The sequence below is a fragment of the Musca domestica genome, unplaced genomic scaffold (genome assembly GCF_030504385.1).
Source record: "Musca domestica strain aabys unplaced genomic scaffold, Musca_domestica.polishedcontigs.V.1.1 14, whole genome shotgun sequence".
In the NCBI taxonomy this organism is placed as follows: domain Eukaryota; kingdom Metazoa; phylum Arthropoda; class Insecta; order Diptera; family Muscidae; genus Musca; species Musca domestica.
The window spans coordinates 17,814,392-17,838,308 of NW_026712192.1; the positions used below are offsets into that span (position 1 = coordinate 17,814,392).

Below are 23,917 nucleotides of genomic sequence, written 5' to 3' on the forward strand. Positions count from 1 at the left end.
GGAAGCTAGAGTGATTTCCACAGACGGACGGACATCGCCAAATCGACATAGAATTCTATGATGATCTAGAATATATAACTTGTGGGCTCTAAAATGTATATTTCGATGTTTATAACGAAATGACAAACTTAATATACCCTCCATACTATGGTGGAGGGTAAACAAGGCCTAAAACCTAGCAATAACTAAAATTAGGAGGTATCTTTAAATAAGTGCTAAAAAGGGCTTATCAAATTGATATTTTTGCTAGCCTGGGTGTAGAAATTTTTAAAGTAAATTGGTGAAATTAAATAAAACACATGGTTAAATGAAAAATGTGGGTTCATGGTATATTTTTAACCCTATTAAAAAAAAGATGCTAAAAGACCCCTTTGTTGGCTCGCTTGAGGGTTACAATTTTTCCAAAATTTCCTCATATTTCTGTCTACAATTTTGCCGAAGGCACTACATATATACATAAAATCCACGGATTTCGAGGAATCTCAATTCGGAAATGTCCAAAAGTGTGGAAGATGTGCGAACATGCCCCTCGATTTAAGCCGATATTTCCGTAATATGAAAAAAAAAGGCAAATTTGTCACGCGGTGTAATTGTAGTACGCATTTCAAAAACTATCTGTTTATTTCAGCCCTATCCACCAGCAGTAATACCAATATTTCCCTTGAGTCCTCGCTTCTTACCCTATGAGGTATTGGAAATATCGTGTATTTATATAGACTGTTGGTCTGTTGTAATCACGCTAGAGTCAAAACGAATTATGATAGGAAGGTAAAAATTTGCATAGATCAGTCTTTTGTCTGCAAGCATGTCATATTCGAAGATATAGCGGTCCGCGATACCGTATGGCCACCATGTAATGGTATCTCCGAAATTCGGTTTTTGATGATTTTAGCGACATTCTACACGGAATTGTTTGAAAACGTCTTCCATAGCTTCCATTTAACGGTTTTCATTCAAGCGGTATTTTTCGACGGAAATTTTTGGAAATTTTTCATGTTCCTTCCAAATGGTGGAGGGTACTAAAGTTCGGCCGGTCGAACTTAGCTGCTTTTTTATTTGTTAACCTTTGAGCTGTCCGTAACCATTTGGCCCACGCGCTTTACGCTATGAGGAGTTCGTAACCTTTGGGTCCCCATATCCAGTACCTTGTATTACGACATCTGTGTTGTCCGTAAACATTTGGTACACGCGCTCAAGCCTTTGAGGTGTCCGTAACCCTTGAATCGCCATAACTAATACCTCGTGTTTTGACCTATGAGGTGTCCGTAAATTTGGCTCCACACGCTTATCCTATGAGATGTTCGTAACCCTCGGGTCTCCAAATTAATACTTGTGCTTTAACCTCTGAAGCATGCGTAACCCTTGGGTCCACCGTTTCATTCTTGAGGTGTCTGTAAGCCTTGGGTCTCTATAACTAATACCTCATGTTTTGACCTCTGAGGCGTCTGTAACCTTTGGGTCCACGCCCTTAACCATATGAGGCGTTCGTAACCCTTGGGTCCACATAGCCAGTACCTTGTATTGCAACCTCTGAGGTATCCGTTACCTTTGGGTTCATTCTCTTACAATATAAAGTGCTCGTAACCCTTGGGTCTCCATAACTAATACCTCATGTTTGGACCTCTGAGGTGTCCGTAATCCTTGGTTCCACGTGCGGGAGTATTTAGACAGGTCTCCTAAAATGCCGAGAACACCACCGACGCCAAGCCATACGGTGTACTTAACCGTGTACTTATCACCGCGATAAGTGGAACCCCGCTTGTAGGCTTCCATTCCAAATAAAGCCCAAATAATTTTTATAAATTTCTGTTACAGATCCTGGCCCCCTGTGAGCTTATCCCAGCAACCAGGAGGAATTGTATCGTACACGTGACCTCAATTTCGGTGTTCGTCGTATATGAAGGAATAATGCTGGAATCCCGATATTTATTATTTAGGTCTTTGCTGGTGCTTGTGGTTAAGATATGGAGGTAGTTTAAGAAATGCGTACTATATTTGTCCGAAAGCTACTAACTACTAAATAACATTAACACTGGGTAAAGGAATAGGCAGGAATCGGAATCCAACAATTTTTTTTTTAGGTCTCAGTTGGTGTCTATGTCAAGATATGAAGGTGTTTTTGGAAATGAGTCCTATATTTGTACAAAAGTTACTAAATTTCTCTAAATTAGGAATTGGGTGAAGGAATAAGGCTGAAATTCCGAAATTTGATAATTAGGTCTCTCTTGGTGCCTGTGGATAAGATATGGAAGTGGTTTTGAAAAGGCATCCTATATTTGTACAAATGACACCAAATTGGATTTGGGTGAAGGAATAAGGCTGGAATCCTGATATTTGTTATGTAGGTCTCTTTTGTTGTCAGCAGTTAAAATATGGGGGTACTTTTGAAAATGCTACTAAATAACACTAAATTGGTACTGGGTGAAGGAATAAGGCGGGAATTCCGATAGTTGTTATTTAGATCTCTTTTGTTGTCAGCAGTTAAAATTACGTCACTTGGTGTCTATGGTTAATATATGGAGGTGGTTTTGAAAATCCATACTACAGTATATGGTAACATGTAGTATTTTTCGTATCCTTTCAGTACGAAAATCTAAAAATACGGCCGTATTTAGTGTTATACCACCAAAGGTGATTAATATCAAGTGAAAATCCTATACACCAAATAACAGCAAATTTGGCTGGAAAATTTAACCGACTTGGTAGAAAATTACTGACTCCTATTGTTCCAAAATAGTTGAATTGTCTGAATTCGATTATTTTTAATTATAATAATTTAATATTTAATTATTATTAAATTTCACCAAATAAAGCTATTTTAAAAATGCGCAACACTCCTCACTTGACCGATTTCTATGAAACAAAAGGTAGGAAGCTACTGATTTTGAGTCTCATTGCTGCCGTTTTGTTTTTTCTTCTTCTTATTTAACATTTTTCCACGAAAACCATTCTGTCCTTTAACAAGAAATTCTGTTACAATAATTCTCCTCCATCGTCACCTGCCTTGCCAATAATATTCACAAATAATACAATACGATCCAATAAACATAACCTGATAATATATATTATAATTGTACGCCTGTCATTCCGTTAGTTTTTTTTTGGCCACATCTCATAATAAACAAATAAATATACACATTCAGATTATCATATTTACACTCCTACTCATAAACATACATAAATACAATGCCACCATAGACACACCAACGCACACATACACTGGTGGCCAAAACTAAAGCAACTGAAATTACAAGGAGAATGAATGCCCTGTAACTTTTTTTAAAATTAAGAAAATGAGAAAGTTTTCTTGTAATAAGGTACTTTATTCACTTTTTAAAAACCTAAAACATAAACCAAAATTCTTTTTATATAAAAATTAATGTTTGGTAAAGTCAATTAACCCGATTTTGGCTTGGACAAAACAAAAGCAACTCTGTTGTATATTCATATAACCGCTTCAATTTCAGTTGTTTTTCCTGTGATATTTATCGCTTTTGCTTCCTTCGACAATTTCGCTTGTCATAAATCCTTTTTGAGAAGTTTTTTACAACAGTACGTGTTTTCTTTTCGTTTTTTAAGTACTGCCAAAAAATTTTAAAAATGGCTAGAAGCAAATACAGTACCTGAATAAAACAGCAAATTATCAGTGACTATCAAAAAACATATCACAGAAAATGATTTCCGATAAATATTTCATAATATTTATGTGATTTCATAATTATTTCTGTATACTAAGTCGGTTTTTTGAAACTGGATGAGTAGTAACAGTCTATAACGGATGAAGGCCATGAAAAACTTCAGCCCGTACTGATCCACAAATTGTGGAAGAAATAAAAAACAACCATTTAAGAGTTCAACTGGATTGGTGAGAGAGCAATCATGGATATAAGCTCGAGATCAGTGCGTAGACGAGTAGTGGCAGCTGGTCTGCATGCCCGTAAGACATCAAAAAACCATTTATATCTGAAAAAAATCAAAAAGGCTTTCGGGGAAACGATAATATAAGTGGAATCAAGCTCAATGGAAATAACATTATTTCTGAGATGAGTCTACGTTAAATTAAAGGCCCAGATGTGAAAAATTTACGGCGAGAAGACCAAAAAATGAAGGACTCAAGCCGCAGTGTTGCAAAGGTACAGTGAAGCATGAGGGTGGGTCAAAAATGGCGTGGCGCTGTTTTTCTTTCTATGGATTTGGGCCTATCCATAAAATAAAGGAAGTTGTGGATCGGTTTGTTTACAAAGATGTGGTGGACATCACGTTGTACCCTTACGCTGAGTAAAATATTCGGCTGATTTGGGTGTTTCAGCATGACAATGATCCCAAACTTGTATCAAAACTTGTCAAATATAGGTTGCGGGAGTCAAAAATTGATGTTTTGTTATGGCCGGCACAATCACCTGACCTAAACTCCATAGAAAACCTTTGGAGTATCGTAGATAGGAAGATCAAGCGAGTTTCGGAAATAAATAAGCACAACTTTTTCTAAAGAATTCGGGGTGCCTGGGAAAGCACACCCAAGGATCAAATTGAGCGTGTTATAGATTCAATGCCTCGTAGGTGTGTAGCTGCTATCAAAAATAATGGTTATGCTATCGACTACTAGCCAAAATTTAATTATTTTAAAATAAAAATAACAAAAGTTGCTTTAGTTTTGACCAAGCAAAAAATTGGGTCATTTTAGTTTTCCACATTATTTTTCATTCAAATTATTTTTGTATTTTTAATTTTAGTTTCTTAAAAGTGAATTAACCCCTCATTTAAAACTGGAAAAATAATTACGATTTGTTTATTTTTGTAAAAGTTAAAGGACATTTATTGTCTTTGCGATTTAAGTTGCTTTAGTTAGTTTTGGCCACCAGTGTATAAAAAATTATAAATATTTTATTCACAATTGTCCTTATGACCTTTTTTCCACAAAAGGATATCGATGATGATGTTGATGACGATGACGATTTTGCTTAAATGTTCAATTCACATCAATTTTTGCTCCATTGAATATTTTACGCCTCTTGTGTCACTTTGCCTATGACGTATCTTGTCCGTCCGTCGGTTCGATCGTCCGTCCAATGTACCATATATGAGGAAATTTCTATTAATTTTTATGTGAGAAAATATTGCGTTATCGATAGTTTCAATTTTTGTTTTTCTTCCAAGCTGTGTTGGTATGTGAGGGTATGTGCACCCTCTTACATCTGTAGTTTGTTACAATATTCATACATATATGTATGAAACAAATATATTTAAACATTCTCTTCTTAGGCATTTAAATGTAAAATATATTTTTTTGGTTGGACCTTTGAATAATTGACCCACAAAATTAACATTTGTTGCATTAAATGTTGAATATCTAATACTCTTAAGAAAAATACATTCAGTAAGCCGGGTCTTAAGACGGTCGTTGTCAACTGCATGATAGCCTACACAACCATGCATATTTAGCAGAGTATCTGTAACTAATAAGCGTTTATATTGGGAATTTGTGTGAAGTAAATCAAATCATCTTTAAAGTGTTTGAACTTTGGAATGGAATGAAATTTAAACATGAGAAATATTTGAATTTTGAAGGAAGTATTCCGTCGCTTATATGTGACCTTACTTATCATGTATTTCAAGATTGCATATTATGATTTTGAAAAGACTACAACATGAAATCGAAGGAAACATATATCTGACTCAATTTGGTGCATAATTGGCAATCCCATTACTGAATGTTCGTGCTATAATCCAAAATTCAATGTAATTGGTCATACGTGACTGGGTGGGTGCTTTATTTACTTCAAATTTTATGAGGGCTACATAAAAATCTGAGCCGATTTTGAAAAAAAAAAATGACCAAGTCATTTCTAGGCGGTATCTGATAACTTGTACCAAATATTATTGTTATGGAGAGTATTCAGGGTGAGATACAGAGGGTATATACAATTTGATACGGTCAAAACGTGCCTAGTCGAAATAACGGTTTTAGACCCTAAGTCTCCTTGGACCAAGTTTCATAACATTTGGAGTCAATGTAGCGATGTCCGTCCGTCCTTCTGTGTGGCTGGCTGCTGCTCACGATAACTCTCGAAGAGAGTATCCGATTTAGTCCAAACTGGGCATATCGTAATATTTTTGTCAAACTTAGATCGAGTTAGGAGATTGGCAATATCGGCCCACTCCTTCTGGTACCTCCCTCACAAAAGGTCGAAATTTTCAAAAAATATATTTTTGGCACAGAAAGAGAAAGGATAATCCGATTTTGCTCCAACTTTGCTAATCGTAATATTTGCGTCAGTTCTAGGTCAGGCGCCAAAATGAATAACATTGGTCCACTCCATCAAAAGGTCCGATTGTCTTCAAATTTCACACATCCTACTTTTTTATGAACCAAAATCTGGCAGTAAGATGGAATATATCGGTCCTCTCCTTCGGGTACCTCCACCACAAACGCTCGAAATTTTGGATATACATGAAGTTCATCAAAAGCAAAATCAACATCCGATTTCATTCCAGTCATGGTACATCTCATTATTTATAATATTGACCAAACCCACTCCATAGAGGGTCAAGAGTTTTAAAATTCATAACAGAAGTAACAATATTTTAAAAGAATCGAACATTGGCTGAGGGTATACATCTGTCGGCTAAACTGAGGAATACTTTTTTACTTGTTTCAGTTGTATATAACCTTGTATATAAACTTTGTCTTTGAAAAATTTCAATATAAATCGAATAAATTATTTATATAGAAGCTATAACTATATCTGAATCCATTTGGACCATAATTGACAGATTCTATGGTGGAATTTATCGTATGATCCAAATTCAATCCAATTGGACAAATGTAGCCAGAGTTTGGGCATCATTTATGTCAAATTAGAGTAAAATATTAAATTAGAGCTATATACAAATCTGAACCGATTTTGACAACATTTGGCAGATATCTTGTAACGAATATGGAATGGATATTTTCGAATTACGGACTTAATAACCAAATAGGATGAAACATGTACATGGTGAGATATAAAAACTGCAATTTTTACATTTTTTTTTTAAATTTATTGAATGAAAGCAAAAAAACTTCGGAAATGGCATCAAATTTTAGAATAAGTTTATATATTTTCGAATTGGTCACCTTTGGCACGAATTATGGCCTTCAAACGGACAATGAAACCGTCACACACTGCCCGAATGTAGCTCAGAGGTATTTTGGACCATTACCGGCGAAGCGCTTGATTCAGGGGATCGACACTTGGTATTCTTTAGTGTCAACCTTGCTTTCCAAAATAATCCAGACACAATAGTCCAACAGATTTATATCCGGAAATTGTGCGGCCATTGTGCGCTGGAAATGGATGCGAGAAACCTAATTTTTTTACCATTCTTGTGTGGCGTGTGCTGAGTGCGATGGTGCTGAGTCTTGTTGGAATGTCTAAGGTCTGCAGCAAAATGTTGGCGTGCCCAAGGCTTTAATATACCATCCAGAATATTTTCGCGATAATATTCGGCATTTATTCTGGTGCCGCGGTCGATTAATACGAGCGGAGAGCGACCATCGGCTATTATGACGGCCCACACCGTCACCATGGCCGCGCTTGAGTTCTGGTGCCAACCGAAGGTGCATATTTTCAGCTGACCTCTTTGGCAAGCCAAAACGATCATTTGTTTGTTTACAAACTTTCTCATCGGAGAAAATCAAATTCGGCAGTTCACCACTTTCGGCCAAGCGAAGCAACTCTTTAGCTCTTCTAAGTCTATTTTCTTTCAGTTGCGCTGTAAGTTTCTTGTACTTTTTGGAATTTTAATGGATTTACCTGGAGCTCATTTTTCAATATTTCCGAATGGAATAATGCGATATGCTCGCTCAGGAGCCATTTTCGGCTACTGCGTCGCTGTTTCTTCCGTCTACTTCTTTGATGTCAGGTTACTCTACCCGCTCCACGGTAACGAGCGTGTACAAAATACTTTGTACATACTTTTGAGTGCGATTGAGGCGCTGGGAAAATGTAGCAATAAAAAATAAATGTTCTAAATTAAATATTTCCCAGTCGCCATAAAATATCACATGTGAAGAATTCAGTGATCTTGTGCGCTGACGCATACGATAATGTGTGAGATAATAAAGGTTATGACCCACAGCCAGATATGATGCGTTCAGTAGATGCACAAGACCACTTGAATGATATGTCAAGCAGCCCTGCAATATTCTCCATTCAATATTAGAATAGATAAGAACAATGTGTGGGCTGCGACTAGGTTAAGTTAGATTAGTTTCAGTAGTACGTAAGAAAAATATTTTCATAATAAAAACAGAATTGAAATAGCACCCTAACCATTCGGTTGGTTTTCTCTTCTCACTCATTGGTCCTTCGAATAATAAAGAATCGACGACCTAAAATTAAATTGGTTGAGTTATCCCCAACCAGTGGTAAGAAACTCAAAATAACCAAAAAAGAAGTAGCTATTTTTCAAAAAAGAGGAGAACAGCTACAAAACAAAGTCTGCTGAGACATTTTAAAAAATAGTCGAAGGGATTAAAGTATTTGAAAAAGCCATAGTGCAAAAAATAAAAAGCCATAGAGGCAGAATAAAAAAAAATAAAAACATATTACAAAAAGACCGAAGGGCAAAAATTACAAAACACGCCATAGGGGCAAAACCAAAAAAAAAAACTAATTAAAAAAAGAGATAAGAGGACAACAAAGTCCAATAAAAGAAAAACATACAATTTGAAAAGAGGACATCAAAGTCCCAACTGGAAAAAAGCAAAAATAGAAAAAGCCAAGAAGGCAATATAAAAAAGTTTTAAAAGAGACAAATAGTCCCATCTAAAACATTAAATAAAAATGAATAAAAAAATGGAAGAAAATATCACCACTTTGGCAGACTATTTCCAACTATTAACGTCGACGTCAGCCTTTGAAAAGGTGAAACACGTCGCGGCATGGAAGGTACTGGTAGAAAACACATATTACCAGTTACGACGGTACTTGAGGGTACACCAAAAATATCTTCCAACCCATATGAAGACATTGTCCTGTGATGTGGATATGTGTATGTTATCAGCAATGAAGCTTTAGGCAACCCGGAGTCGCAATTACACAGGCTTGGACATCGATGAAGAAATCGAAGATTCGATGAAACCTCCATCACGATGGATACTCTCGCTGAAATATGACCATTTACTTGGGAAGAGCAGTGGAAGAAACAGACAACTTAACTATGTCGAAACAAAGGAAGATTACGACAGAGAATTAGAAGATGGTTTGCACGAACAAATGCAAGCCTATGAAAATAATTTACAATCTCTGCAGGGACAAGCAATCGAACTGCGTTCTCAACTAACAATCGAAGTGGAAAAAAAGTGAAATGATATTGAGAAATGCGAAGGCCCACGAAAAATATCTGCTCGCCAAATATGAAGAAAACCTGAGGGCCAAAGATGAACAATTCGAAGAAAAACATTGTGTTCAGAAAGATCAAGTGCGACATCTGAAAATGAAGTTAGAGAAAGTCAATAAAAATTGGCTAGCTCGGAAAGAGCGCGGCAAGTCTTGGAAGCTGAGAGAGATGACATGTCTAAACAAGTGGAAAATTTAAGAATAAACATAATGCTGTTCAACGAAAACAGATTCCAGTCTTGGAAAGTAATTCTGGGGATTTTTTCCCGCCGGCAAGTCCTCATTTTGAGGAACGGAAAAAAGAAGAAGAAAATTCTGCCCTGACCAATGAAGAAACCGAAAAACAAAATGACATTTCCAACGAATATGGGAAGGAATTAATCGAAGAAACGGGAAAAGACAAACAAAATTCTCTGGTTCCGGTTCCTGAAGAGTATTCCAACGAATATGAAAAAGAATACAACGAAGAAATGGGTAAAGCCGAGCAAAGTTCTCTGGTTCCGGTTCTTGAACGGTATTGCCTTAGAGAAACCAATAGCAATCATCGATGGCCGTAAAAACAGAACACGACAAAGCAGAGCGTACCATGGAGCCAATGGTAATCCTTTCCGACGTGAATGGTGGAGGTCTGCATCGATGGACTATGAATGCGGTATGGAGAATGAAGCCGGCAGATAAAGGTGGTGGCATTGGCAAAAAGGACTGGACAAAGAAATGGAGTCGTTTCCTGGAAGCAGTTAGAATATTTAGATTGTTTGAGCATATATAGTTATTTTCCTTTTCATATTTTTATATTAAATATTTTATAGTATACATTTATTCAACTTTATAAAATACAGTCCACTATTAACATACGCATTTAAGCCGCCCGGGAGAATGTACAAAATACTTTGTACATACTTTGAGTGCGATTGAGGCGCTGGGAAAATGTAGCAATAAAAAATAAATGTTCTAAAATTAAATATTTCCCAGTCGCCATAAAATATCACATGTGAAGAATTCAGTGATCTTGTGCGCTGACGCATACGATAATGTGTGAGATAATAAAGGTTATGACCCACAGGCACAGATATTGATGCGTTCAGTAGATGCACAAGACCACTTGAATGATATGTCAAGCAGCCCTGCAATATTCTCCATTCAATATTAGAATAGATAAGAACAATTGTGTGGCTGCGACTAGGTTAAGTTAGATTAGTTTCAGTAGTACGTAAGAAAAATATTTTCATAATAAAAACAGAATTGAATCAACAGCCAAACCGTTCGGTTGGTTTTCTCTTCTCACTCAGAGCGATTGTACGCGACACAAAAGATTTATTCACATTTAAATGCTGGAGTGCTCTAACGGTAGCCTCTTGTGGTTTCCCAGCCAAATATAATAAAATCATACTATCACGCTTGAATTCCTGACGAATAAATTTGCTTCTGGAAAATTCTCACCAAAATTCTTTTGTTCGCTTGTAACCAATATAATGAGCTGTCACTGGAATAACTTTAACAGCTGTCAGACGAGTGGCTTAGAAATGACAGCAGTCTGAAGTTGGTTGCTGTCTTTACATCTCACCCTGTATATTCAACCGATTTTGGGTTAATTCTGCACCAAATGATCAATATCAGTCCAGAAGTCCTGAATTTTGGTACAACATACCAAATTCGGTCTAGAAACAAGTATATCGAAGTTATAGAAAATTGGTTCGATTGCATTCGACATCAATGATATTTGTACCAGATATTAGATACAGTTCAGAAATACCTCTGCTAAATTCTATCAAGATCGGTTCAGATTTGGATGTAAGTCTCATATATATCTTCAACCGATTTCGGGTTAATTGTGCACCAAATGGCCAATAAAAAATCCAAATGACCTGAATTGTGGCATATCCAACCGAATTCAGTCTAGAAGCAAGTACTTCGAATTCGAAGAAAATCGGTTCAGATATAGCTATAGCTCCCATTAATATGTTTCATCGGATATGGTGTTTCCGTCCCTCACATTCATATCAACTATATTTGGTACCAGATATCTTTTAAAGCTCGAAAATACCTTTGCCAAATTTTATCGATATCGGCTAAGATTTTAATATAGCTCTCATATATGTCCTTAAAGCGATTTCAGGTTTATTGTGGCTAATATCAGCCCAAATGGAGTGAATTTCACTCAATCAGATACCTGAGATGAATATGGAATTTATGATTTCGAATAAAATTTGATATAAATGTTCGATTTTCTTGTCATTTTGCCCATATGAATACTTCGCTAGACATATCTGGTACCTCACTCACATTTCAACATTTTCTAAAACTTATCACTTATCTCATATTAAGTAAAGGAAGTAGTCGATATAGTCCAAACCTGGCACCTCGCAATATTCTTACCATATTTATTTAGGTCTGATACAAAATGGACAATCTTGGTCATTCCTTCGGAACTTACTACATAGAGGGTGAGCTATTCGAATAATCATAACAGAATTAAAAACATTTAAATAATCGAATATTGACTGAGGGTATATATCTGTCGGCAACACCGACAGATACTTTTTATCTTTTTATACCCTCCACCATACTATGGAGGGTATATTAATTTTGTCATTCCGTTTGTAACTCCTCGAAATACTCGCGTCAGACCCAACAAAGTATATATATTCTTGATCAGCGTAAAATTCTAAGACGATTTAGCCATGTCCGTCTGTCTGCCTGTCTTTCGAACAAATTGAGATAGAAGGCTAAAATTTTGCACACATGTATATTTTGCCAGTAGGCAGGTTAAGTTCGTAAATGGGCCATTTAGGTCCATGTTATCATATAGCCCCCATATAACGGTACCTCCGGATATTCGGTATTTTGATGATTTTAGCGACAATATTCACCGGAATTGTTTCAAATTTGGCATTTGAAGCTCAAAATGGATACTACAGCCTAAGACAGAAAATTACCTGTGCAGGTTCACGTCTTTGTATAGCCTCCATATAACGGTACCCCCCGATATTCGGTATTTTGATGATTTTAGCGACATTATTTACCGGAAGCGTTCCAAATTTGATATTTGAAGTTCGTAATAGATACTTCGGCATAAAACAGAAAATGGGCTATGTAGGTCCACGTCTTCGTATAGCCCCCATACACCGTACCCCCCGATATTCGGTATTTTGATGATTTTAGCGACATTATATACCGGGATTGTTTCAAATTTCGCATGTGAAGTTCGTAATGGATATTCAGCCCATGGCAGAAAATTGTCTGTGCAGGTCCACGTCCTTCGTATAGCCCCCTTATAACGGTACCACCTATATTCGGTATTTTAATGATTTTAGCTACATTATAAACAGATTTTTCTTCAAGTTTCGCATTTAAATATTGTAATAACTTATGACAAAAGTTGTCTATGCAGGTACAAGTCGTCGTATAGGCATTCGGTATTTTTAAAATTTTAACAGAATTTTTAACGGATTTTTTTTTTTTTTTTGGAATTTGCCAAATTTGTACCAAATGGTGGAGGGTATTAAAAGTTCGGCCCGGCCGAACTTACAGCTTTTTTACTTGTTAGCTTTTATTTTTGATCAGATATTTAGTCGTGAATTATTAATTTTTTTCAAATAACCAAACTCCTTAAATATTGATCTTTTAAAAAAGTACTCCACTCGGACTCTACCAATTCTCTGAGAAATCAACGATTTCACCTTACTTGGGATGGAGCAAAACTGGTTTCTCTTTTCTGTGTGGTTCGACTTTAATTACATTCAACTCATACCATTTCATACTTCTTGTTTCAAACCTAGACGCAACAACAAATCACTTCCACACATCAATTACGTTCACTTGTAGTCTGCATGCTTGTTCATAAAATTTATATTTCCACCCCCATCCTACATTCCCTCCAGGGTCATAAAAGTGGGCGAGTGTAAACAGAACTCCAATGCAATAAACGAAAGGCAGCAAAAATCTTCCATGTTCATATCGATTTGTTTCTTGGTAAATATTATTTTTTCTCCCAAAATTTTCCCCAGCTAGAACCGAAGCAATGTTAATTTTATAGTCGGTTAGAAATGCTTTTTGGGGTTTTGATACTATCAGACCAAAGAACATTATCGACATCCTTCTGTTGCGGATGGTGGTGCTGGTGCATTTCGTCCGTTACAGGGAGTAGGTAATTGAAAGGATATGCTCACGTCATTTTGATGGACACACGAAATGGTCGAGAATTTCAGGGGGGAATGGCATGTTAACGCCTTTGCTCTGTACTTTATTTATGACGCCCACACGCACTCACTCACTCATGCAACAAACATTAACCTGGGTCCATGTCTCCCTGGCTGGTTGGCTGGCTGGCTGCCTTCATTGTTCCATTATCATCATCTTGGCCATTCACTTGCCCATCATTACACATCAACAAAGTGGACAAGAGAAAAGCGAAAATTGAAATTCATAATCTTGTGACAGAAATCTCAGTACGCTCTCAACTCCTTAAAAGTGACAGTCGCATGGTGGGCAGGGTGTGGCGGTTTGATGGTCGCATGGTATATTGGGCATTAATGATGACGAAGCTGCTGCCTGCCGTTGTTGGTGTTGTTGTGGCCGCTGTTGTTGTGTGCATGAAGAATTTAAGGTTTTATGGCTGGCAAGGAATTTACGATGTGGAAGTGCGAGACGAAGATAGAATTGAGAATGAAGTGCGAACAACCACTCGGCATCAAAATGATTGATTGTACACATTTTTATCATCAACTATATAAACTGTACACTAAGGATGTATGTGTGTGTGTGCGTATATATATACTTGTGTACTTGTTGGGACAGCAAGAAATATACAGCGTCATCATCACGGCCATTTATTTTGGAGTGAAGTGAAGTAAAGTAAATGAGAATTTTTCCAGGCCTGTGGATGTAATGGCCTTAGTTTTGGTGGAAGAGTGTGCAAATAAACAAGGCCTATGGCTGTATGATCAGGAAGAGAAGTTTTAAAGCGCAGAAAAAATTTGAGGGCCAAATGAATTGGATAACCCACTACAGTGTCATGTAAACACACTACATTTTACATTACTAGTAAGTGGAAAATTCAATTTTTTCAATAATTACGGGGAAAATCGAGCAGATTATTAAAGTAGAGCTAAATAATTAAAAAGTATCCGTCGGTTTTGCCGACAGTTGTAAGCCTTCAGCCAATATTCGATTATTTTAATATATTTTGACTTCTATTATGATTATTCAAATGTTTGACCCTCTATGGCGTAGGTTCCGAGAGAATGGGTCAATATTGTCCATTTCGTATCGGACCTAAATAATTATGATATTGGACTATACTCGTTATTCCCTTCATTTAGTGGCGGATATTCCTCGCAGTGAAAAAGGCGGTTAGATCAACTAAGTGGGCATTTAACCGATTGCATCTATGATCCGGTCCGGACGCCACGAGTGTACAATCATCTGCGTATGTTATTAGCTCTATGCCGTCTGGAGGGCGTGGAATGTCAAAAAGGTAGAGGTTAAACAGTTCCGGAGATATCACACCACCTGGGGAACTCCCTGTTTCACTCTACGGTAGCTCGACTTCTTGTTTCTGAACTTCAAACTTGGCCGGAGGGCGGTGAGTTCAATGTCCTCGAACAGTGTGGCATGATTGACTGTATCAAAAGCTTTTATAAATCAAGTGCCACCAAAACTGTTCTGTCACACGGCTGTTCTGATTGAGTCCTCTGCTGACATGTGTGAAAATGGCGTGTAAAGCTGTTGTTGTGCTATGCAATTTCCGGAATCTGTGTTGATGATCAGCTACTGGGAAACACTCTCTTAAGCTGGGGAGGAGTAAAGCTTAGATGAAGCCTAAAGATATCGGCCTGTATGAATCACTTTTGCTGACATCCTTGCCTGGCTTCAGTAGCGGGACCAACATGCCCATTTTCCAGGCATCGGTAACTATAAGGGTGGCTAACGACAGGTTGAGGAATTTGGTGAGATACTCAACTCCTGGTTCATCCAGTTGCTTCAACATCACCATAGGGATTCCGTCAGGACCAAACGCTTCGAATGATTTTGCGCTTCTGATGACATGTGAAACATCTTACAACGTAAATTGTGGTGGTATATCCTAGGCTGGAAGAGGTTTCTTCTCTTAGCCCTGTCACTCATGGGGTGCTCTATGAATTTCCGGTTGAAATAACACGCGCACCTCTTCGGATCTGTAACTTCTTAAATTAATGTGATAGATGTCCCATCATCCTTTTTTCCAGGGTTCGAGAGCAACTTAACCGTTGCCCAAAATTCCGGTACTGGTTTGCAATGCCTCAGATGTTCTAGCCACTTTTCCGTTTATGCTCACCGACTAACCTGTTTACCTTCAGGTTAAGTTCCCTGACTCTGGAGTTATTAGGGTTAGAACAGCTTATTTGCTAATCCCGATTTATCTGCTGGGAAATTTGGTCTTATTTCAGGCATTTGACCAGCAGGTAGCGAGCGGCTGCAGTTTTGACGATGTCCTTAAAACACCTATGTGTGAAATCGGGTGGTCTGTTGAGCCTAGCGAAATGACTGATTGCCATGTTACGTCATTCGTCAGACCTGAGGACACGATGGACATGCCCGGCGAACTGTGGCAGTCTCACCTTATTCTGGTGGGCGCGTCCTGGTTCACTGTGCAAAACCTGGAGTTATCGATTTGCTCAGCCAGCGCCATGCCTCTCTGGTCATTACCTAGGACGGAATGCCATGATGGCATTGAAATACCCTAGCACCAGACGGTTATTGCCTACCAGAAGCGAGATAGAGTGGTGCAATAGGAACGCTAATCCTCCACCTCCATTTCTGGTGCGATCTTCTCTCAATACGTTGTATCCATCACTACTTTAAGTAAAATTTCCAAAACTCCCATTCCTATCCCAATCCTACACTACGACAGTAATCTTATTTAAAATTTTTAGGATACCAGCTCTATTGCTCGCCCAAATCCAAATTGTACCAAATTTGGTATCATTAACTACACTTAAATTTAAACTTTCAAAACTACCTACATCATACAGCCCGAAGAAATTATATTTCCTAATTTTCAGGATACCACCTCTATTGATTCACCCAAATCCAAATTGTTCCAAATTTAATACCATTTTATACACTTGAGTACGAATTTTCATAATATTGAAAAATAAGCTTAGAGTAAAGCCATTGAAATTCCAAAAAGTGCAAGAACTTACACCGCAACAGAAAGAAAATAGACTCAAAATAGCTAAAGAGTTGCTTCGCTTGGCCGAAAGTCGTGAACTGTCGAATTTGGCTTTCTCCGATGAGAAAACATTCGTTGTCCAGCAGTTTGTAAACAAACAAAATGATCTCGTTTACTTGCCAAAGTGGTCAGCTGAAACTGTGCACCTTAGGTTGGCCACCAGAACTCCACCGAGGCCGTCATAACAGCCGATGTTCGCTCTCCGCTCGTATTAATCGACCGTGGCTTCAGAATAAATGCCGAATATTATCGTGAACATATTCTGGACGGGCACGTAAACATTTTGGCCGCAGACCTTGGACATTCCAACAGGATTCAGCACCATCGCACTCAGCACGAGCGCCACCCAAGAATGGTTACAAAATGAGGTTCCTCGCTTCATTTCCAGCGCACAATGACCCACAAAATCTCCGAAAACCAATCCGTTGGACTATAGTGTCTGGAGTATTTTGGAAAGCAAGGTTGTGACGATACTAAAGTATCGATCACCTAAAGCAAGCACTTCGCCGGGAATGGGCCAAAATACCACAGAGCAACATTCGGACAGCGGGTGACGGTTTTGGCCGTTTGAAAGCCATAATTCGTGCCAAAGGTGACCAATTCGAAAAATCTAAACTTATTCTAAAATTTGATGCTATTTCCGGCATTCTTTGCTTTCATTCAATAAAATTAAAAAAAAAAATGTAAAAATTATGGCGTTTGACTTTGTTGCAGTTTTTTCCATGTCACCCTGAACATCATTCATTCCAATAGAAATCTTATTTTCAAATTTTACAATTCAAATTCAACCGGTGTATCCAAAATTTAAATTGTACCAAATTTAGTACCATTTAGTACAACATAAGTACGAATTTCCCAAACTATTTACATTCCATAGTACCATTTAGTACACACAACATAATTCGGTCTTTCAATGCGATAACAAGATTACAATTTCTAAATTTAGGAATCCCACTCCATTGGTATTCCCAAAAGTTTAAATTGCACCAAATTTAGTACCATTTAGTACAACATAAGTACGAATTTCCCAAACTATTTACATTCCTCGGCCCTAGAATGTAATAGTAATTTTATTTGCAAATTTCGGAATTCCAGCTCTATCGGCTAACCAAAATCGAAATTGTACCAAATTTAGTACCAGTCTTGCACATAGAGGGTTGCCCATATTCGACGGACCCATCTAGCAACGCCATAACTTTTGACAGAGATGTCACATCGCTTAATGACATACCGCGTTTGAAGCGTCAGTCCAGGCAGATTTTTACCATGAACCAATACAAGAAGTCAATTGTGAAAACTCAACGTGCTTTTAAAACATTAAAAAATGTGAGAAGTGCGCCTTCTAAGAACACCATTAAGCGTTTATACGAAAATGTTCGACAGGTAAGGCTCTTTCTAATCCGAAGAGGCCATATAAAAGTCGACCAAGGCGATCGGCCGAGAATGTCGCTGCCGTACGAGCCAGTGTTGAGAGGTCCCCACGAACATCCCAAAAACGCCGTTCTCAGCAGTTGGGCGTGGCTCGGTCCCCTTTACAACGGATTATTCGCATTGATTTGCATTTGTTCCCGTACAAAATTCAATTGACGCAAAGAATGTTGCCTGCGGACAAGCCTCGTCGATTGGAATGGGCCCAAAGGTCCGTCGAATATGGGCAACCCTGTAAGTACACATTTCGAAAAATACCTCCTTTTTTGCTCTAACCATTCACATGATACGAAATGGTACCAAATGTAGTACATGTTAGTACTTTTCGCACATTTGTAGTGCGAATTTCCAAAAAAATTCTTTGGTACATCTATCATACAGTAGTTTATCCATCAGCATTCCTCATTCCAAATTTAAGCTCTATTTCTAGCTCTGCTGCTTCCTCAAATACAAAGAGTACCATATTTAGTACCTTTTAATACTGTTCGTACCATTGTTGTATGGATTTAAAAATCCAGCCTTATCTGACCCTTTTGGATTTCATTTCAAGATTTAAAATTCTGAGACGTCTAAACTTTACTCACCCACCTACCCACTCCCTCTCTCTCTTCCCTAATATCTGACGATCAGTATTTACTTAAAGGCCCCACATTCTTGGGCTTCTTAGAAAATATATTTGCCTTTATTCTTTGCCAACTGATGAAATGGTGTCAGTGAGGATAAGTGTTGTGTATATATGTATGTGTGTATGTAATTGAATTATATATAGTATATGTACAACTGACACTTGGTGAGTGTGCAGATCTTCTGCTGCTGTTGTGATACTCACCAATTATAGTCAAATAGACTAACAACACCAAAGGCGGATGTGATGAAACATGACACTCATAAGGACCCTCGTCACGTTCGTTGGCGTATTGGATTAAAAGTTTCCAATCGTTTGGCTCCTCAAACTCCAGCGAATAACGGGGTTCTCCGCTGTATGTGTGGCGGCCGAATGTAATAAGTGCCAGTTCGTCGCCTTTTCGCCGCATCCATGATACCTACGAAAGAGAACGCAAGAATAGACGGAAAATAAATCAGTGATGGAAGATGAGAGCGTAGCGAACGAACAAAAACTAAAACATTACGAAAATTGAGATAAAATTGAAAAGAAAATTATGAAATTAACTAGGCGAGCAAATACTTTTCAAAATTACTTAATATTACAAAAACATATCTTCCCATTCCTCAATGGGGTTGGGGGAGGGGGGAGAGACGTGCTTCTTGGTTCCGGCATTGTTTGGTATTAGTTGCGGTCCTTAAGATGAGGGAGATACGAAGAAGCGAAAAATTTTGTGGTTTACTAAGATTTATCATAACCATGAGCGGTGGAGATTAGTGGATTCGTTCAAAATGTTTACACACAACTTTGAGCATATTAAGATATACAAATATCCTGGCGCTCATCCTAAGACCCCCACACACACACTCTCAAACTACATATATATTGACACACACGATATGCCCTCAAAATGGAAAATGTGCGTGCCATGCTGGCGATTTAAGGATGTCTGAGTTTGAGCGTGTGCGTGCGTGTGAAAGGAATGTTGATTCCTCTACGTTTTTGGTGTAAGTTTTTCACACCACCTACCCCACCACCCGCCGTCAAACACACAAAAGTTCTGTGCCCGTGCCTGCTCTACTCCACTCGAATTTCCAAGGACCGTTAAACAATTCATTTTCACCATGCGTTGTCAACAACACAAGGAACTAACACACACACGTAGCGACTGCTGGTGCTACTAACAAGTCGTGTGAAAGGTCTAAACGTCTTTGCTGACACTTACTAAACGAAGTTATTTGTTTGGCTTGTTGTTTAGACAAATCCAATGGCGAATCCTAATTTCGTAGCCATTTTTTACTTTTATGGCTTAACGAGGTAATGCCTTAACAGGGATCCATCGAATGAATTAATGAACGAACGTCGGAACAAAAAACCTCCCCGCGCCAGTGCTTGAAGAAATTTCAATAAATTTGAAGTGTTTGAATGTTCCTCCAGCTGAGTTGAATGCATATCATGGTTTTAGAGTAGTCACAATTTGGGAACTATATCCAATTCTGAATCTATTTCAACAAATTTGACGGAGGTTCCTCTAGTACCAAATAACATTGCTGTATAGTGCTCGATATGACTTCGATAAGAATTGTTTTAAAAAATATTTAAAATTGGAAAAAAACTTATATATAGGAGCTATAGATATATCTAAACTGATTTTCATAAAGATAAATATCGCAGCTATATCCTAATCTGATCCGATCTCGATAAAAATTGCGAGAGGTATTTTCGTGTAGTATCTGATCCCGGTATCAAATATCATTGTTTTGGAGTGCATATAACGCAAGTGAGGGACTTTAACACCAAATAGGATTAAACATATATATGGGAGCTATAGCTATATCTGAACCGATTTTCACTGATTTTCGAAGCACTTGCTTTTAGGCTGAATTGAGGTACCAGAAGGAGTGGACCGATATTGCCCATCTCCTAACTCCATCTAAGTTTGTTAATATTACGATGTACCAAGTTTGGACGAAATCGGATATTCCCTTGGAAAGTTATAGTGAGCACCAACCAGCCAGACCTCGCTAGGTCGACTCCAAATGTCCTGAAACGGATTTGGGCGTTATTTCGACTATGATACTCTCTGTAGCCATATAGCTGAGGGTATAGAAATGCCCCTATTCACCCTGGAAATCCACTTTGAAACTCAACACAATTCTTCTTTCAAATTCTGAATTTGCTAATATTTTTTTTTTTACGGAGAATTTGATTTGTAAATAACTTTTTGGAATTGTCTCAAATAGTTCGAAATTGTATTTGTTTATACGGTCATTGGCTACAGGGCTGTCGCTACAGCTACCGCTGCTACAGCTGTCAGTATAACCAACTAATACGTTCTATCAATGTCGACAAACGAAAAATAATTTTATCTCTTAAGTATTTTTGACAACTCAAGTCTAAGTGTAGCTTTAGACATATTTTGCTGTTGAATTATTGTACCGTTTTCCAAAATAAAAGTCGTAACAATTGTATTCGGGAAATCCTTAGAATATTGACATTACATACGATTAGTGGCGCCCAAGCTTCAAAAATCACATTATTTGATGGAACGAAGATTTTCCCCATTTGCTTTCCTTTTATTTTTGGTGCAGAGTTCAATATCTATCAAGGAATTCGCACTTGTAACAAAAATTAATGATACGGTCATTGGAAATTATACAATATTTAATAAAAAGCTCCACCTTCAATTGAATATTCCAACAATTCAAAGAAATTCAAAAATTTTTATTTGCTTACTTTAAATCTTAGGCCCCAAAAAATAATAAGAGAATCTTAGTGCCCCACTGTTTTTTAAAATCTTACTACCACATAATTACCAATTCTGTCATGAATAATTCATAGGACTACCGGTTTCTTTGTATTCAATTAGTTATACAATTAAGTATTTCTTAGTTACTCTTCTGCTACTTCTTCTTCTGCTGCCGCTGCTGCTGCTTAAGAGTTTTTCCTGATAATCGACGCCTTCGGCATAAACACTGTAAAGAGTTTACATTTTACACTTCCACCGCATTTTTTGGTTTATTATCTCGAACTAAATTTATTTAAATTCTCCAAGGACTTGTTAATCAGACAACCAAACACTCACCCGCCCACCCACACGAAAGCATTGTTTACACTAACACTTGGTGTTGTTGTTGCTACTACTACTGTTGTCGTTGCCGAACAAGCCTTGTTCTTAATTAAGAATATTTTGGTAGGCATTCAGCAGAGAGGAACAACAGTAATCGAGAGAAATGCCAGCCTATCAACGAATTGTGTTGCTTGCCATCCTGGGCCCATGGCCCATGGCGATATCCTTGAAAAAGAAGACAGTATCGTCGTCGTTAACAGTTTTCAATTTTCTATCCTTAATAAGAAATCGCCAAAAGTCGTGGAGCCATGGTATCATACCAATGGCCGTTCGTTTTTTAAATCAGGTAAGCCAAAGGGGAATATTCAAGAAAAAAAAAAATAATACCCAAACTGGGGATTTCTTAAAATGTAATAATTTTTTAAAGCCACAAGATAAATTATGCGAATCGAGAACTACAGGGTGAGATGAAAAAAGTGCAACCAACTTCAGACTGCTGTCATTTCTAAGCCAGCTGTAAAAAATTATTCCAGTGACAGCTCATTATATTGTGTACAAGCGTACTAAAGTATTTTGGTGAGAATTTTCCAGAAGTAAAGTTATTCGTGATGAATTTCAAGCCTGATAGTGTGATTTCTTTATATTTGGCTGAAAACCACAAGTGGCTATCGTTAGAGCACTCCCGAATTTAAATGTGAATAAATTCTTTGTGTCTCGTACCATCGCTCGTTACCGTAATACTGGTAGCGTAGCCCGACGTCAAGGAAGTGGACGGAAGAAAGCAGCAACATCAGCAGAAATGGTTCGAAGAGTAAAGATCGAAACCCGCGTCGCAGTGAACGAAAAATGGCTCGTGAGCTGAACATAACGCAATATTACATTCGGCAAATACTTAAAAATGAGCTCGGGGTAACGCCATTGAAATTCCAAAAAGTGCAAGAATTTAGACCGCAACAGAAAGAAAATAGACTAAAAAGAGCTAAAGAGTTGCTTCGCTTGGCCGAAAGTGGTGAACTGCCGAATGTGGTTTTCACCGGCTCCCATGAGAAAACATTCGTTGTCCAGCAGTGTGTAAACAACCAAAATTATCGTGTTTAAAGTGTGGGCCGCCATAACAGCCGATGGTCGCTCTCCTGTCGTATTAATCGACCGTGGCATCAGAATAAATGCCGAATATTATTGCGAAAATATTCTGGAGGGTGTATTAAAGCCTTGGGCTCGAAAACATTTTGGCCGCACACCTTGGACATTCCAACAGGACTCAGCACCATCGTACTCAGCACGCGCCGCCCAAGAATGGTTACAAAATGACGTTCCTCGCTTCATTTCCAGCGCACAATGGCCACCAAAATCTCCGGATACCAATCCGTTGCACTATTGTGTCTGGAGCATTTTGGAAAACAAGGTTGGCACTAAAAAATACCAGTGTCGATCAACTCAAGCAAGCGCTTCGCCGGAAATGGGCCAAAATACCGCAGAGCAATGCGGGCAATTCGAGCATTCGGGCAGCGTGTGACGGTTTCATTGGCCGTATGAAGGCCATAATTCATGCCAAAGGTGACCAATTCTAAAAAAATTAGACTTATTCTAGATTTGATGCAATTTCCGACCTTTTTTGTTCATTAAATAAAATTAAAAACAAAAAAAAAAAAAAAAAAAAAAAAAAAACAGTGAAAAACCTTCATTACCCTCCACCATTTGGTACAAATTTGGCAATTTTCAAAAAAATAAAATCCGTTAAAAATTCTGTTAAAATCTTAAAAATACCGAATGAAGCCTTATATTAGGGTCAATAAAAAAATCTGTTTATAAAGTAGCTAAAATCATCAAAATGCCGAATATAGGGAGGTACTATAGGGGTTATAAAACGTGGACCTGCACAGACAATTTTCTATCATAGGCTGTAGTATTCATTACGAACTTCAAATACCAAATTTGAAAGAATTTCGGTGAATAATGTCTCTAAAATCATCAAAATACCCAATATCGGGAAGTAGCGTTATGTGGGGGCTCTAGGAAGGCGTGGACTTGCACAAACAATTCAAATACCGAATTTGAAACAATTCCGGCAAATAATGTCGCTAAAATCATCAAAATACCGAATATCGGGGTACCGTTATATGGGGGCTATACGAAAACGTGGACCTACATGGCCTATTTTCAATACAAGTATGTCCTACAGACATAATACACAATTGAGTAAAATTGTATCAACATAT

General features: G+C 37.8%; 1 pseudogene; it reads right to left on the reverse strand.

Moving 5' to 3' along the window:
- The window catches only part of LOC131801133 (uncharacterized), a 191,628-nt pseudogene that overhangs the window by 141,756 nt on the left and 25,955 nt on the right, over positions 1 to 23,917 (reverse strand).